The 14,552-nt window shown below is 36.2% G+C and overlaps 1 pseudogene; it reads right to left on the bottom strand.

Moving 5' to 3' along the window:
• Nucleotides 1-2,868: 2,868 nt before the first annotated feature.
• Nucleotides 2,869-11,826, bottom strand: LOC149264156 (putative ABC transporter C family member 15; annotated as a pseudogene).
• Between the last annotated feature and the right edge of the window lie 2,726 nt (nucleotides 11,827-14,552).

Below are 14,552 nucleotides of genomic sequence, written 5' to 3' on the forward strand. Positions count from 1 at the left end.
TCGTCTTTAAGCAAGCCATGTAAGAAATCAATCCTAACCTCCATTTGGTGTAGGATCCATCCTTGAGAGGCAACGAGAGAAATAATAGATCAGATAGTGGTATATTGGAAACCGGTGCAAATATCTTGTCATAGTCCACTCCTTCCTTTTGAGAGAAGCCTCAAGCAATGAACCTGGCCTTATCTGTTTCAGCACTCCCATCAAATCCATGTTTGATTTTGTAAGGCCATTTAGAAGTAACCATAGACTTGTCCTTGGGTCTAAGAACCACATCCCAGACATCATTCTTCATGATAGATTCATATTCCTCATTTACGCATCCTTCCCGAATTGGTGCTTTATGGCTTCTTCGAACATACATGGCTCATATTGAACAATAATACTCATAGCAACTAAGTACCCTTGATACCTATTTGGCTTCTTACTTTCACAGAATTTCCCTCTTGGAGCGATATGTCTTTCAGCATCTTCGAGAGTATTTTTTAGCCAGAAAGATATTTTCCTTGAGGTATAGGTATCACTAGGTGGTGGATCAATGGGATCCATTGGGCCTTCAACATGAGGCATAGGTTCATCTAAAGGAGGTTCATCCTATTTTTCCACAACATCATCATTATTGTCCTTCCTTGGAGTGGGGAGATCTTGGGTCTTCCCAAGGGCAATATCTTCATCGAAGGTGACATCATGGCTAACTTCCACCTCTCTTTGTCCAAGCACATAGATTCTATATGCCTTTGAATTCTCACTATAGCCCACAAATATACCTTTCTTCCCAGATGCTTCTAACTTATTTCTTTTCTCTTTATACACATGAAAATACCCAAGACATCCATATATTCTAAAATGAGAAACATCAGGTTCCTTACCAGTGAAAACTTCTTCAAGTGTCTTAAAATCCAATTCTTGACTTGTGCCACACGTGTGAGAGAAAAGAGAGCCCAATAGTTGTACAAACCAATGGGAGTAGGAGAGAGAAGAATACGAGTGTTGATGATGATGCCAAATGAGTTGAGAGGTCACGGGTGAAGAGTCATGTCCACTGGGCTTCATGAGCCTCCATGATGATGTGGCCAACCTGAACAATTTGCACATGTGTGGGCATAAATTCAGAATCTCACACTTCTGCTTGTCCAAATGCGATGATTTTTATATCAATTTTGGTCTCTCTCATAAATTGAAATTTAATGCAATCATCATCTCCATCAAATGAATTGTCCCAAGGTGGAATTTGGCCCTAGTTGCCAATTTTAACACTTTTGATCTTTCAATGGTCTTAAGTTCCAAATCTCACTCCACTAAAACCTAAACCCTTAGTAATGATGAGAAAGTTTTAAATGGGCGAGAAAGCATAGTATGAATTCTATAGAAAGTTTGGAATGATCCCTCATTACATTTTAATTGGCATGGAAAGAACATTAAACTAAGGAGATAACTCCCTATACTTTCATACAAAGGAGATAACTCCTTGTACTTTCATGGAATTGTTTTCAAAGTTTCAATTTTAATTTGAGAGCCACTCTTATAATCAATCACGTGCATTCTAAACTTTTCATTTCAACAAGACACAACTTTTCATTTAAACAAAACAATTTATACTTTTAATTTAAAAAAGGCACTTTATACTTTTGTCAGTGAGTGTTGAACTTCTATCATAGTGAATTTAAAACATTTAATGGAGTATGAAACTTTTTAGAAGAACATATTTAATTTTTGTGCCAAAAAAAATGTGTGCAAGTTCCTCCCATAGCTAAAGTGAAGTCTTAACTCCGATAAAAATGAAAATTTACCTCAACTAGGTGAATTAGAAGATTTTATGAAGTTGATGTAGAATATCTTTTTTTATATTGAAAATTTTAATTTAAAAAAAAACAAACAAACAAAAAAACAAACAAGAAAACAAAACAAAACTTGTTAAACTGAATATTAGTTAAAACAACCACTCAAACCAATATTTTCATCATTATTCAAAAGAAAAGATTACACAAATATCTATATATATATATATATATATATATATATATATATATATTATTGAAAAAAAAATTAAATAAAAAATAAATTGCTTTTAAAGAACAAAAAGCCTATGTCTATTTTGTACATCTCTCATTTTTTCTTATATTTTTTTCGCTCTTTTGGGCCTATTTGATGGTTAGATAGTAGAATTCTCAAATTCTTACTCATTGAAATATTAGGTAACTTTAAAAGTTTATAACTGCAAAATATTATGAATAAAATTGAGTTGGTTCATTGCATGAAGGAAAAAAACACATTAACAATTAGCCATCACTTATTATTAAGACCTATAAATAACAAGACCTATGAACCTTGACAAGTATATCATAGCTTGTTTGTTAGAAATGAGAATAAAATGTTGATGTGAATTGGCATAGTATTACTACATATAGAGGTCAGAACTAAAATAGAAACAAAAAAATTGCAGATGTGAAACTCAAAATAATAGAATCAAAGCAGGAAAAAAAAGACAAATTAGTTAGAGGCACCTTACATCCAACTGCACTGCCTGTACAAATCCAAGTTGTCTGGAGTTCTCCAATATTACCTTGATTACCTTGTTGAAGTGATAAAAGTTACACAGGAAAAAGGGTAAACTCCATTTGTATATAACAAGTGAAAAATCATAACTGTCAAAGTCAGTCAAAGTCACTGATAGGAGTTATTGAACTCTTCTTAAGGACTTAAATATAGAATATTATCAGAAAATAATGAGCTTACATGGTAGCTCATAGTCTACTATATTGTATCTCTATATTTTACATTTATCTAGCTTGAGTTTTAGGGAAATGAAGATTTTTCTCCATTCTATTGTAAACCCGATATGACCAATGTCCAAAGCTCTAGTTAAGATATCTATTGGATGGAGTACTCTGAAACAAGCTTTGCAAATGCATAAAATTTGTTGCTAAGTAGTTTGGATGGAGTGTCATACTCAGCAATTTGTCCTGATTCAAAACAAATACAAAGTAAGTAAAAAATGAAATGTGTCCAAAAAAATAGTAACTGTAACAAAAGACTAGAAAATAAACAACTAAAAATTGTTATACCATCCTTTAATAGGAGAACCCTATCACTCTCAATAACAGATGGAATCCGATGTGCTATAGTAATGACTGTGCAGGTAGAAAATTGGTGGCGAATTATTTGTTGAATAAACCCATCAGTTGCAGTGTCAACTGAGGCAGTTGCCTCGTCAAGGACCAGTATCCGACTTTGTTTTAGTAGTGCCCATCCCAAACAGACAAGTTGGCATTGACCCACACTCCAGTTTCCTCCATTCTCAGACACTGTGCAAGAGATCATTCCATTAAATTCGATTCTCAATTTTCATTCTAAAAAACAGGGGTCCTAGAGACCAGGTAGGTCTCAAGGACACCAAAAAATAAACAAAACATGAGCACTAAGATAGAAAACAAATAGCAGAAATAGCTACTATAAAAGGTTTTATTTTTCTCCTTCAGGACTTTCATTGAATGTGATAAAGACACACAGACCTGAGGAATCAAGTTTCTTTTCTTTTGCTCGTACAATCTCACCAAGTTGGCACTTGTCCAAAGCCTGAAAGCACAAGAAAAATCGAAGTAGATTCATAAACAATAAACTTACAGCAAGATCCTCAGGGAAATATCTATATTCTTCAAGGCAAGAATAATTGGTGCTAAAATTGATACTAATGCTTATAGAATACGAAGCAGAACTAACCTCCCAAATCTCATCATCCAAGGAATCTTCGAGAGGATCCAAATTATTGCTTATAGTGCCTTCAAACATTGTTGGTTCTTGGGGAATAATGCTTAATTTGGATCTTAGGTCATGGAGGCCTATGGATGAGATGTCGACTCCATCAATGACAATTCTTCCCATTATTGGTTCCACAATGTGAAAATGGATTGAATAAGAGTAGATTTGCCACTTCTTGTCCGCCCCAGAACTCCCACCTTCGTGCCTCCAGGGAAAGTGCATGTAAGGCCTTTCAAGACAAGCGGAAGATGTGGTCCATAACGCACCTGATTGTATGGATCAAATTTATAGATGAACTGACATGCAAATTACTAGCATTCAATGCGTGAAAAAGAGTCTATTTCTATTGAGTTCTGACCTACAAATCAGTTAGATCTATCGTTCCTCTAGATGGCCAGTTGGAGTTTGGTCTACAATTCTCTATAATCACTGGTGACTCACTGGGAATTCATGAATACTGCATTATTCTCTCCGCTGACAACTTGTTGGTCTTCACATAACAAAGGCACCATATTACCCAGACTTGTACCATGTTCAGACTTAGACTATATGTTACTGCCAACCCTGCAATGCGTGTTAAGGTGCCATTTCATTTACTTTCATATTTAATTATAAAGAATATGTCTAGTCTGCTGATCAGTTTAGGAAAAATAATTGTAAGCCAAGATAATGCTTCTGTACCTACTTGGGCTAATTACATCTTGAGGCAAGCGAATGAGGAACACCAAAAAGAATGCAAACACAAGATTTGACAGAAAATCCATCCGAATGCCAAGCCACTCATTGGCTCCAACATTGTGGAGACTAGGTCTCATATATATATATATATATATATATATATATATATATATATATATATATATATATATAGATATATCAATCAACTCGAGATTTCTTTCCATGAATCGAAATTCCTGGTCAAAACTTCTAATGGTGGTTGCTCCAAAGATTGATTCTCCAAAATGTTGTACGATTGGAGCTCTACAAACTGATGCCAGCCGAGCCAGTTCCCTAGCTGATGTTATGTAGTATTGTTGCATGCAAGGAAGGTCATAGGAGTTACAAGAATTCTGTTATTACTATAAGAACCCAAAAGCATGGAAACAAAGAAATACAGATAAACTGTTGTCATGATAGAATCCTGATGCAACTTAATCTATTTGATAACATCCTTTTCAATCAGATTATGGGATCTACCTACAACAAACCTTGAAGTAGAAATCAAACTCTCTTATCGCCAATTTATGTTCCTCTCAGAAAATTAAAATTTGCAAGTTCGTATTTATTATTATTGAGAAATACAGAGAATACCTGATACCATATACAACTTGCACCCACTGGTATAAACACAATGAAGACCTGCCAAGCAATATGAGACATGACTGCAATGATCCCCAAAAGTTGTATAAATGCAAAAGCCAATTCTCCTAGTTGAGAAGGAATCAATGTGTCCACTGCACTCTGATCAATTGATGCCTGCCAAGAAACAGAGAGCTTGTTACTGACCCACTAGAATCAAATGATTTCCTCCTCTCTCAGGAAAGGTATTAGCCTATTAAAACAATAAATGTCAACTGACCCGATTCAGTATTCGCCCAGATGGAGTTGCATCAAAGAAGGACATTGGTGCATGAAATATACACCTTGTAGAGTGCTAACAAGCTGATTAGTAGTTTTAAGTCCAACCAATGAAAGAAGCATAGACCTCACAAGAACGCACAGGGAGCTGCTTAATGTCAAAGCAACATAAACCAAAATGAAAAGGGACTTTCTCATAGGGGAACTCTCATTTTCTTTTGTAGAGGCTTCTGATGTCATCCAGAGGTTACTACATATTTGAAGTAGATGACTTATTATTTGGGCCAATAGTATTAGAGGTATAAAAGTACCATTGTATGCAGCAGTAATGTAAGACCAGTATACCGACATGCTTACCCTGCCTCTCTCTCTTTCTTCTTCTTGTACAAGCTGTGAATTTTTATTCTCTTTATCCGATCTTTCTTTGTGGTTTTCTGGTTCAACCTCTTCCTCTACATCTATTGAGTTCTGAACACCGCACTGCTCCAGTTTCTCACTGGCAGTAACATTTTTCACTGCAGTTGTATTGCTAGGACATGAGCTTTCAACAAATCTCTCTGATGTGTACACTTCAGATTTCTCCATAGCAGAAATAGCTTTCAAAGCTTTCTGATGTGCACCAACTAATTCCACAAAATATGTGCCTGATTGTAAGATGTCATCATATCTGCCAACCTGAGTAATTTCACCATCTTGCATTACCTGTGAAGAATATCATTTACATCAAAAAAATATGGATCATTTATCTCCTCCTCTCAATAAATGATCAATAAACCCATTGTCGCTTTACCAATTACATTGAAAATTTTAATATCACTAGAGTAGGATGAAAGAAATTCAAACCTACCAAAATGATGTCAACAGAGGGTAAAAACTCCACTTGATGAGTTACATAGACAACAGTCTTTGAACCCAGAATACCAAGTATTCATTCCTATAACAAGAAAGTCCAATTTCTTAGATGTTTATGGACATGAATTTGCAGCGACACAACCAGCAATGTATATTATACAGACTGAACAATGAATTGCAGAGTGCTACTATAGAGCTTCATCATTCCATCAAAACATTAAAACTAATTAATTCAGCAAAACTACAGTATGTAGAGGATAAGAGAAACATACTTGGAAAATATGTTTTCCAGTATGTGCATCCACAACACTAAAAGGGTCATCAAAAATATAAATGTCTACATCTTGATATAAAGCACGGGCAATCTGTATTCTCTGTTTTTGTCCACAACTCAAATTTAACCCTCTTTCTCCAATGTTTGTCTCGTCCCCATAAGGAAAAAGTTCAAGCTCTTTTTTCAATGCACAAGCATCAAGTACACTATTGTATCTAATAGTATCCATCTGCTTTCCAAAGAGAATAGCATCTTTAATTTTCCCACTTTGTATCCAAGGAGACTGAGGGACATATGCTTTGGTACCACTTAAGCTAACAGAGCCTGATATTTTTGGTATTTCACCTAATATGCAGGATAAAAGGCTTGATTTTCTTGAACCAATAGTTCCACATACTGCAACCCTCATGCCTCTCTCTAGTTGGACATCTAAACCTCTTATAGTTGGACTAGAGGAATCGGGATTCCAAGAAAATATCCCTCCTTGGATTTGAATCGCGAAGTCTGTTGACTCCTTTGATACCTTTTCTACCCCATCGTGTTGCAGCTCTTCCTCCTACAGAAAGGCCACAATGCGATCTATTGACACTTTAGTTTGAGCAATCTGAGGGATTAAGCCAGGAAGCATGCCCATAGCTCCCTGAAGTGTCCCATAGGTTGCGAGTGCAGAAAGAATTCTCCCTGCTATCAAAGGCACTCCTATAAGCATACATGTACCAAAAGTTGCAACAATGATAAATATTGGTCCAACAGAGGGAACAGATGTTGTGATAGCTGATGCGTAAACATATTTTTGTAGCCAACTATATTCGTCCTGCCTCAAAATTTCTAGTTTCCGAAGAAATCTTGTCTCCCAAGCCTGCAATTTTAAGATCCTCATAATTTTTAATGTCTCTGATGTGGCCTTCATCCTTTTGTCTTTTTCCTCCATTATTCTCTCCTGAAATTTTTCTTGCAATTTTGCAAGTGGGAAATTTGGCAACATAACTGCAAATGAGGCTGCCAACCCTGAAAATGCTGCCAAGCCCAACGTCTGATATAGAATAATGAAGGCCAGAACAAAATGAAGAGGGAAAATCCAAATACTATGCATATAGTAACAGATACATGAAACATTATGAACATCTACACTCATGTAGTTGATAATCTCTCCGCTTGTATGCTTCTGTCTTGACTGAATGGAAAGCAACAAGCCCTTCCTGTATATAATAGCTGTCAATGCTGCTCTAACCCGTAAAGTTAACTGATGTTGTTTGAAAAACCCTTGTCGCTATGACAAAGACTCTAATACCTTTGCCACAAAAAAGGCACAAACTAGCACATAGCCTTGACTTTCAAACTGTTGCTTTCCACCTAGAAACTGAACAAAGGCATTTATAAAACATGGACCTACATATGATGCACAAGTCTCCAGTGCTGCTAAGAATGCAATCAAAAGTACTTCCTTCTGAAAATATAGGAGTAAGGCTTTTGCTAATAAGCCTGTATCACCTTTGGCCTCCAGGTGAGCTCTAAATTTAGGGTATAATTGGTCTGTCCTATCCGCCTCTGCAACTTGGGGTACATCATGAATATGCAAAGGGCTCTTAAAACCAACCGCAAGAAAAGGACTCATCCAAGAAAATGACAGCCGACTGAGAAGGTTGGTTGTTGCATAAGTAGAGACTACGTTAATGTTTCCAAATTTTTGGGGATTCTCTTTCAAGAGAGGTTCTAGAATGGTCTGTGAGGAGGACTCTACACCACTTTTGGCACAACAAATAGTATAACACAAGCAAGCCAAAATGAGAACAACCATAATTTCAACAAAGATATCAACAACAACGCTTCTTTGTTTTGTCAACCGTTGAATGTCGAGGACGATGAAGAAAGCCTGCAGAATGAATGATAGACTCCACCACAACTGCAATAAAAGTGGAAACTTCTGTTTACCTTCTTTTCTGAAGGAGCGATGAATATAAGCTAACATTGTTACCCAAGTCAGAGCCTTGACAATATACTCGCCCACATTTTCAAAACCTTCAGGCCTCTCCTTTAGCCACCAATACACAGGGCTCCATATCTCGAGAACGCTATAGCATATACACAGAAAAATGCAACCACCTAAAGCCAGCTTTTGCATAATCCCCAGTTTAAACTTACTCAAAAAGCTGTTAAATGGAACAGGAGGAGTAGCTGGCCGAGGTGTGCGAAATTTACACCTTGTCCAACACAGTTCAAGGATGACAGAAACAAGAAAGAGAAAATTAAGCCCAATTGCAAGTGCATGTCGAAAGAACTGCCCTCCAAAAAGAGCTCTAGGTCCCTCCCACCCAACTGCTTCACCGCTTTCCAGCCAGAGGGTATTGTTATTCTTGTTTAGTGCCCCTATGGCTTCCATGACTACAAACAAATAATTTACTAACAATATCAACAAAGTTCCTTATGAGTATGTCTACTTCAGTACCCACATGAAAAAGTGCCAACAGAGCTCTTGGTTACCATTACCATTTATAAATGCACATACATATTGGGCTTCATACAACAAGGATGTTGCAGTGCAAAAACCTTCTTGTTTACTGGATTAAATAATTCTAGAAGCATCATAAACATAACTAGCACTGGGAGATGGTGAGATTGAATAACAGGGCAATAACTGATACTTGTATACTTGACATGCCTGGGTAGCTGGCTGCATGCGCTCTCCCTCTTTCATTCTGGTGGGCAAGATGCAAACATTTAAAAGAACACAGAAATGGGTGTATCAATTGAATGCTTTGTTAAAATATTTATTTTATTTTAATTTTTAATAATTTCTCAAGCTCATCCTACTGTCAGCTCATTGACATTGCCAGAGCTTCATCTCCAATGTTCTTCTGGGTAACACATATCCAACGCAAAAAACATGATTTCATGTAAGTTTTTTCACTATGTGTAGTCCTTTCAACACCATCACTGCTTTGGCATGTTTCTTTGTTTCTCTTCCTGTGCTCCATGCAAAATCTGGAGCGTAGGGACTCCATATTTAGAAAGGATGACCTACAAGACCGAAAACTGCATCTGGATGGCATACCTAGCATGATATTGACTTTATGCACTGCATCAAAAACAATGTATTGAAAGCTCAATTTAAACTGTCTTTCTGAATCATGAGATGTTTTACATTCACTTGCCTTATTTCAAGTGCAAGCAAACAACTATAGACTCCCAAACCTACCTAATGGAAAAATTTGATGGGAATTACAACAGCGTAATAGATCTCTATTCTCTACATCTATTTGTTTCTTTTTCACTACCTTTCAAGAAGAACGAGATATGTGCCATTTAGAAAATAAGGAATAAAAACAAATCAATTGTACTTATTATTGATGCATCCATATCAAGTCAATACAAAATAACCATGAAAGAATCAGATGCTACTATACCTTGAACCTTAATTTTTCCAATAGTTTTCTTTGGCTTAGGAGCAGTTCCTTCTAGGGCAGCATTTGCAGAATCATTTCTCAACAGTTCTTCCTGGTTGCAACAGTATTTGCTGTAGTCTATACAAGTTGCAAACATTTCAATTTATACAATTACTTAATAATATGCAGAGTATTACCTTCATTGTGAAAGAATTTGCATTTTCCGAACTACATGATAATTAAAAGAAATCAACAAAGACAATTTTGTTAATAACCTACCCAAAGGCATTACGCAAAACAATGCACTCATTATGAAGGAATTCGGGAGCTTCCATGCGACCACTGGCCCATGCCCGGAGACAAAGACGCACACAGGCCTCATAGGCAATGAGGGCTTTCCAAGCTCCCTGCCCACTACACTCAATAATTGCAAGCACAATATTGTCAAAATGCATAGCAGATGAGAAATAACATCTATCTGATAAATAATTATTGATCTACATTAACATGAAAAACAAATCTTAAGACATCCTGGGCACGGACCAGCTACAATCATGACAGCTGGCTCATGCCCAGAAACAAAGGTGCACACATCCCCCATAGACAATAAGGGCTTGCCCACTACACTCAATGAATTGCAAGCACATTCAGGTCAAGATCCAAAGCAGATGAGAAGTACATTCTATCCCGTAATGAATCACTGATCCACATTAACATGAAAAATAAATATTGAGGCATCCTGATTGTTTCTTTTTATATATCAACACACACAAGACCTTAGGTAGGAAGAAACAGTCAAACCTGAGGTGAAAAGTGGGTGGCTGGCTTGCTGAAACTGTTGATTGCCGGCAAGACCCTGCTGCCTCTCTAACATTCACAGAAGCGGGCCTGTAAAAGCAAAATCAGAGACTTTTCTTATAACAGTTTGAAGTTTCAACTCATGTATGACTATAAACAAGTGTACTCATTTATCAGACCACATTTTCCTAATTTACAACAAGACCATAGATTTATGAATCTGAGGATGTACTTTGAACATTGATCATGGAAAAATTTTGATGGAAATTATAACAGCACAATAGATCTCTATTCTCTACATCTATTTGTTTCTTTTTCACTACCTTTCAAGAAGAACGAGATATGTGCCATTTAGAAAATAAGGAATAAAAAAAAATCAACTGTACTTATTATTGATGCATCCATATCAAGTCAATACAAAATAACCATGAAAAGAATTAGATGCTACTATACCTTGAACCTTAATTTTTCCAATAGTTTTCTTTGGCTTAGGAGTAGTTCCTTCCAGGGCAGCATCTGCAGAATCATTTCTCAACAGTTCTTCCTCTGGTTGCAACAGTATTTGCTGTAGTCTATACAAGTTGCAGACATTTCAATTTACACAATTACTTAATAATATGCAGAGTATTACCTTCATTGTGAAAGAAATTGCATTTTCTAAACTACATGACAATTAAAAGAAATCAACAAAGACAATTTTGTTAATAACCTACATCCCTGTAACAGAGAGGTTCAAATTGTGCTATGTGACTGAATAAACTGTCTTTCTGAATCATGAGGTGTTTTACATTCACTTGCTTTATTTCAAGTGCAATCAAACAACCATAGACTCCCAAACCTACCTAATGGAAAAATTTTGATGGAAATTATAACAGCACAATAGATCTCTATTCTCTACATCTATTTGTTTCTTTTTCACTCTTGGCTCTCATGGTCATATGGCAAAGGCTTTGATATGGTGTACATTGTAAATTTGGGATTCCATATATCTGTGTCTACCTCGGCTCTCATATTCCTGATCAGCCATCCCGTTTTGCTTACCACCTGCTCTCATATTCCTGATCACCCATACGGTTTTGCTTACCACCGGCCTGTTCCTTTAGACAGGGCACTCTGTTTGAATCTAATGAAAACTGGTATTCGAATCGTATCCACCGATGGTATTTGAGTCTTGTTTCCACTCATGGTATTTGATTGTATTTGATTATTTGATTATGATATGTATACCATATAATCCATGGTATCAATCCAATCCAATCCATCCATAAATGATTCCTCAATTTAATAAAGAGTTTTCTTCTTTCTTTTGTTGTGTTGCGAGGCCCTTCTTTCTTTTCTTATGTTGTGAGGCATTCACTGTGTTGTGTATTCTCTGTTGAATGTTTAGTTACATCATTCACTGTGTTGAGTATTCTCTGTTGAATGTTTAGTTACATCTGTATGTTTTCTCTCCTCATGCTCCTAAATCTTAATCCCTGAGATCTGGATCACTATTTCTCTACGCTACATAGCGCCATGAATACACGACCTCATGCTGTTATGCTCCCTTTCCCTGCTCAGGGTCACATTCACGCCATGATGCAACTCTCTAAGATTTTATATGCTCGAGGCTTCTATATCACCTTCGTCATTACCGAATACATACAAGAGCGCTTCGTCGTATCCGGATCGGTGGACTCCGTTAAATCTTGGCTCGGATTCAGATTCGAAGCTATTCCAGACGGCCTACAACCATGCAGAAACGAATTGAACGAGATTTCCTACCGATATACATGAAATGGAAAAAGGAGAACAAGAGAACCCACCATAATAGGCATTTTCCAAGCTTCCATGTGGAATGTAGTCATAAACCAACAGTTTTTCCTCTATACCTCAATAGAAAGCTCGGAGGCGAACAATGTTGGGATGTTTAACCCTACCAATTGCTTTAGCTTCTGCTTCAAAATCCTTGATACTCTGAGACAAACTAAAATGGAAATACATACTCTGATGCCGAGCAACCATTCTGTAACCGATCACATTTCCTGTAGCCATCCCGCGACAGACCGAAGTCCAGAAGTGGACCTGTGACAGTCCAAGGCATCTAGTGGTGATAATCCAAGCCCTTTTAAGGCTGAGCGAGACCTCCTGGAATCATCTCATGGGTCCTGTAGCAGACTGGGTATGTTCTAAGGGTCAGAATATGATTTGCTACCTTATGATTGATATGAAGGGTTTCCCGAAGTTGATTTCCATAGATCCAGGGTCCTGGAATATAGTATCGCCGAGCGAGGGCAAGTGCAGCACACGGAGAAAGCACCTGGAAGTAGCGTAGCGTCGAGCGAGGGCAAGCGTCCATCTGTTGGGTCGCATCGTATACCAGTTTAATCAATTGGATGGGTAAGATTATTTTCATCGTCTAACACTTAAATCAAAGGCTCAGAAATGTACACATAACCCAAGAGGAAAGTTGATTTCAAAGGGAAATGCCTTACGGCGTAATTATTATTAATTATTAATTATATGAGACAATTTATTACTTTAATATAATTCTGATTTATATTTTTAATTAGTCCACAAATACTTTTGGGATATGATTTTCTCGGGCATGATTTATATATATAATATATAATTTATTTTAATAAACATAAAAATGGATCACTCTAAGTATTATATGTTTTTTCTTTTTGATATGAATACCAAGTTAGAATTATTTATTTCGGTTGTTTAAAATGTTCTTTTGAATGTATATATGGATATATGAGAAAGATAGTGAATTTTAGTTGTTTAAAGTATTTTTTTGAATGTATGTATAATACTATTGTATTAGACTTTATAATCCACCTTGCTCTAGGTCTAGGAAGCATGAGCAGAGCTTCATCCACTTAATCCTTCACTTGTATTTATAATTATGCTTTGTAGTCCACCTTGCTCTAGGTCAGGGAAGCATGAGCCACAGTTTCATCCAATTAATCCTTCATGTGTATTTATAATTATTCTTTGTAGTCCACCTTGTTCTAGCTTTACGCAGCATGACCCACTACTTGATCCACTTAATCCTTCATTTAGATTTAGCCAACTACCAACATAACTCTTGAATAAGAAATGAACTTGGTGAGTTGTTTGAAGATTTGAATCCAATTATCAACATTATTCTTAAATAAGCTACCAACTTCATGGCTATTAGAACACTTTAAAATTTGAGGTAACCCATATGAGAGCAAGTTTAGAGTTTGCATCAAGAAAACCTTCATTTTCATCAAGCAAATCTACATCAAACCTAAGGTATAATTCCATGTTCTGAACTTGTGTCATATTCTTATTTTTGTTATGACTTAGATTTAGAAAATTATTCTATATGTCATGAAGATGGCCAAATACTCCAATTTGAAATAGCCTAGAGATGCTTGAGAGTGGATTGTGTGCATCAAGATTTTTTTATCAAACATAATTTATGTATTATTACATCTTCTCAATATGTGGCATATTAATTTTTTTTATGGCTTAAGTTTAGAATAATTATTCTATATGGCATGGCAAGGTAATCGGTTTATACCAATTAGATAATTAAGTTAGTGTGACTAGTTGCAGCTTATACCTATGGGTCCATTGTGAATTCCTTAACGCATAATTAAAAATAAATACTATTTTTTTGTTTTTTTTATTCAACTCAAGATCTTTTCTAGAATGGCCCACTTGCTCCTCATTAAGATATTTCTAGAGAAATAAACTTCATTTAAAATGGGGTTAGAGTATATAACCATTTGAATATTTTTAATCCTAGAGATCATTTTAGTGTTACTATGCAACAAATAACATGGGACCTGAGGTCCATCACCATGTATCATCATGGAGTGATGTCATGTAAACACTATAGTCACTTGGCCCTACCATGTCGTCTAATAAGATTAATTATTTTACATTTAAATGAA

The sequence above is a fragment of the Pinus tabuliformis genome, chromosome 6 (assembly GCF_031772625.1).
Source record: "Pinus tabuliformis cultivar Carrire ecotype Pingquan chromosome 6, CPIR1, whole genome shotgun sequence".
In the NCBI taxonomy this organism is placed as follows: Eukaryota; Viridiplantae; Streptophyta; class Pinopsida; order Pinales; family Pinaceae; genus Pinus; species Pinus tabuliformis.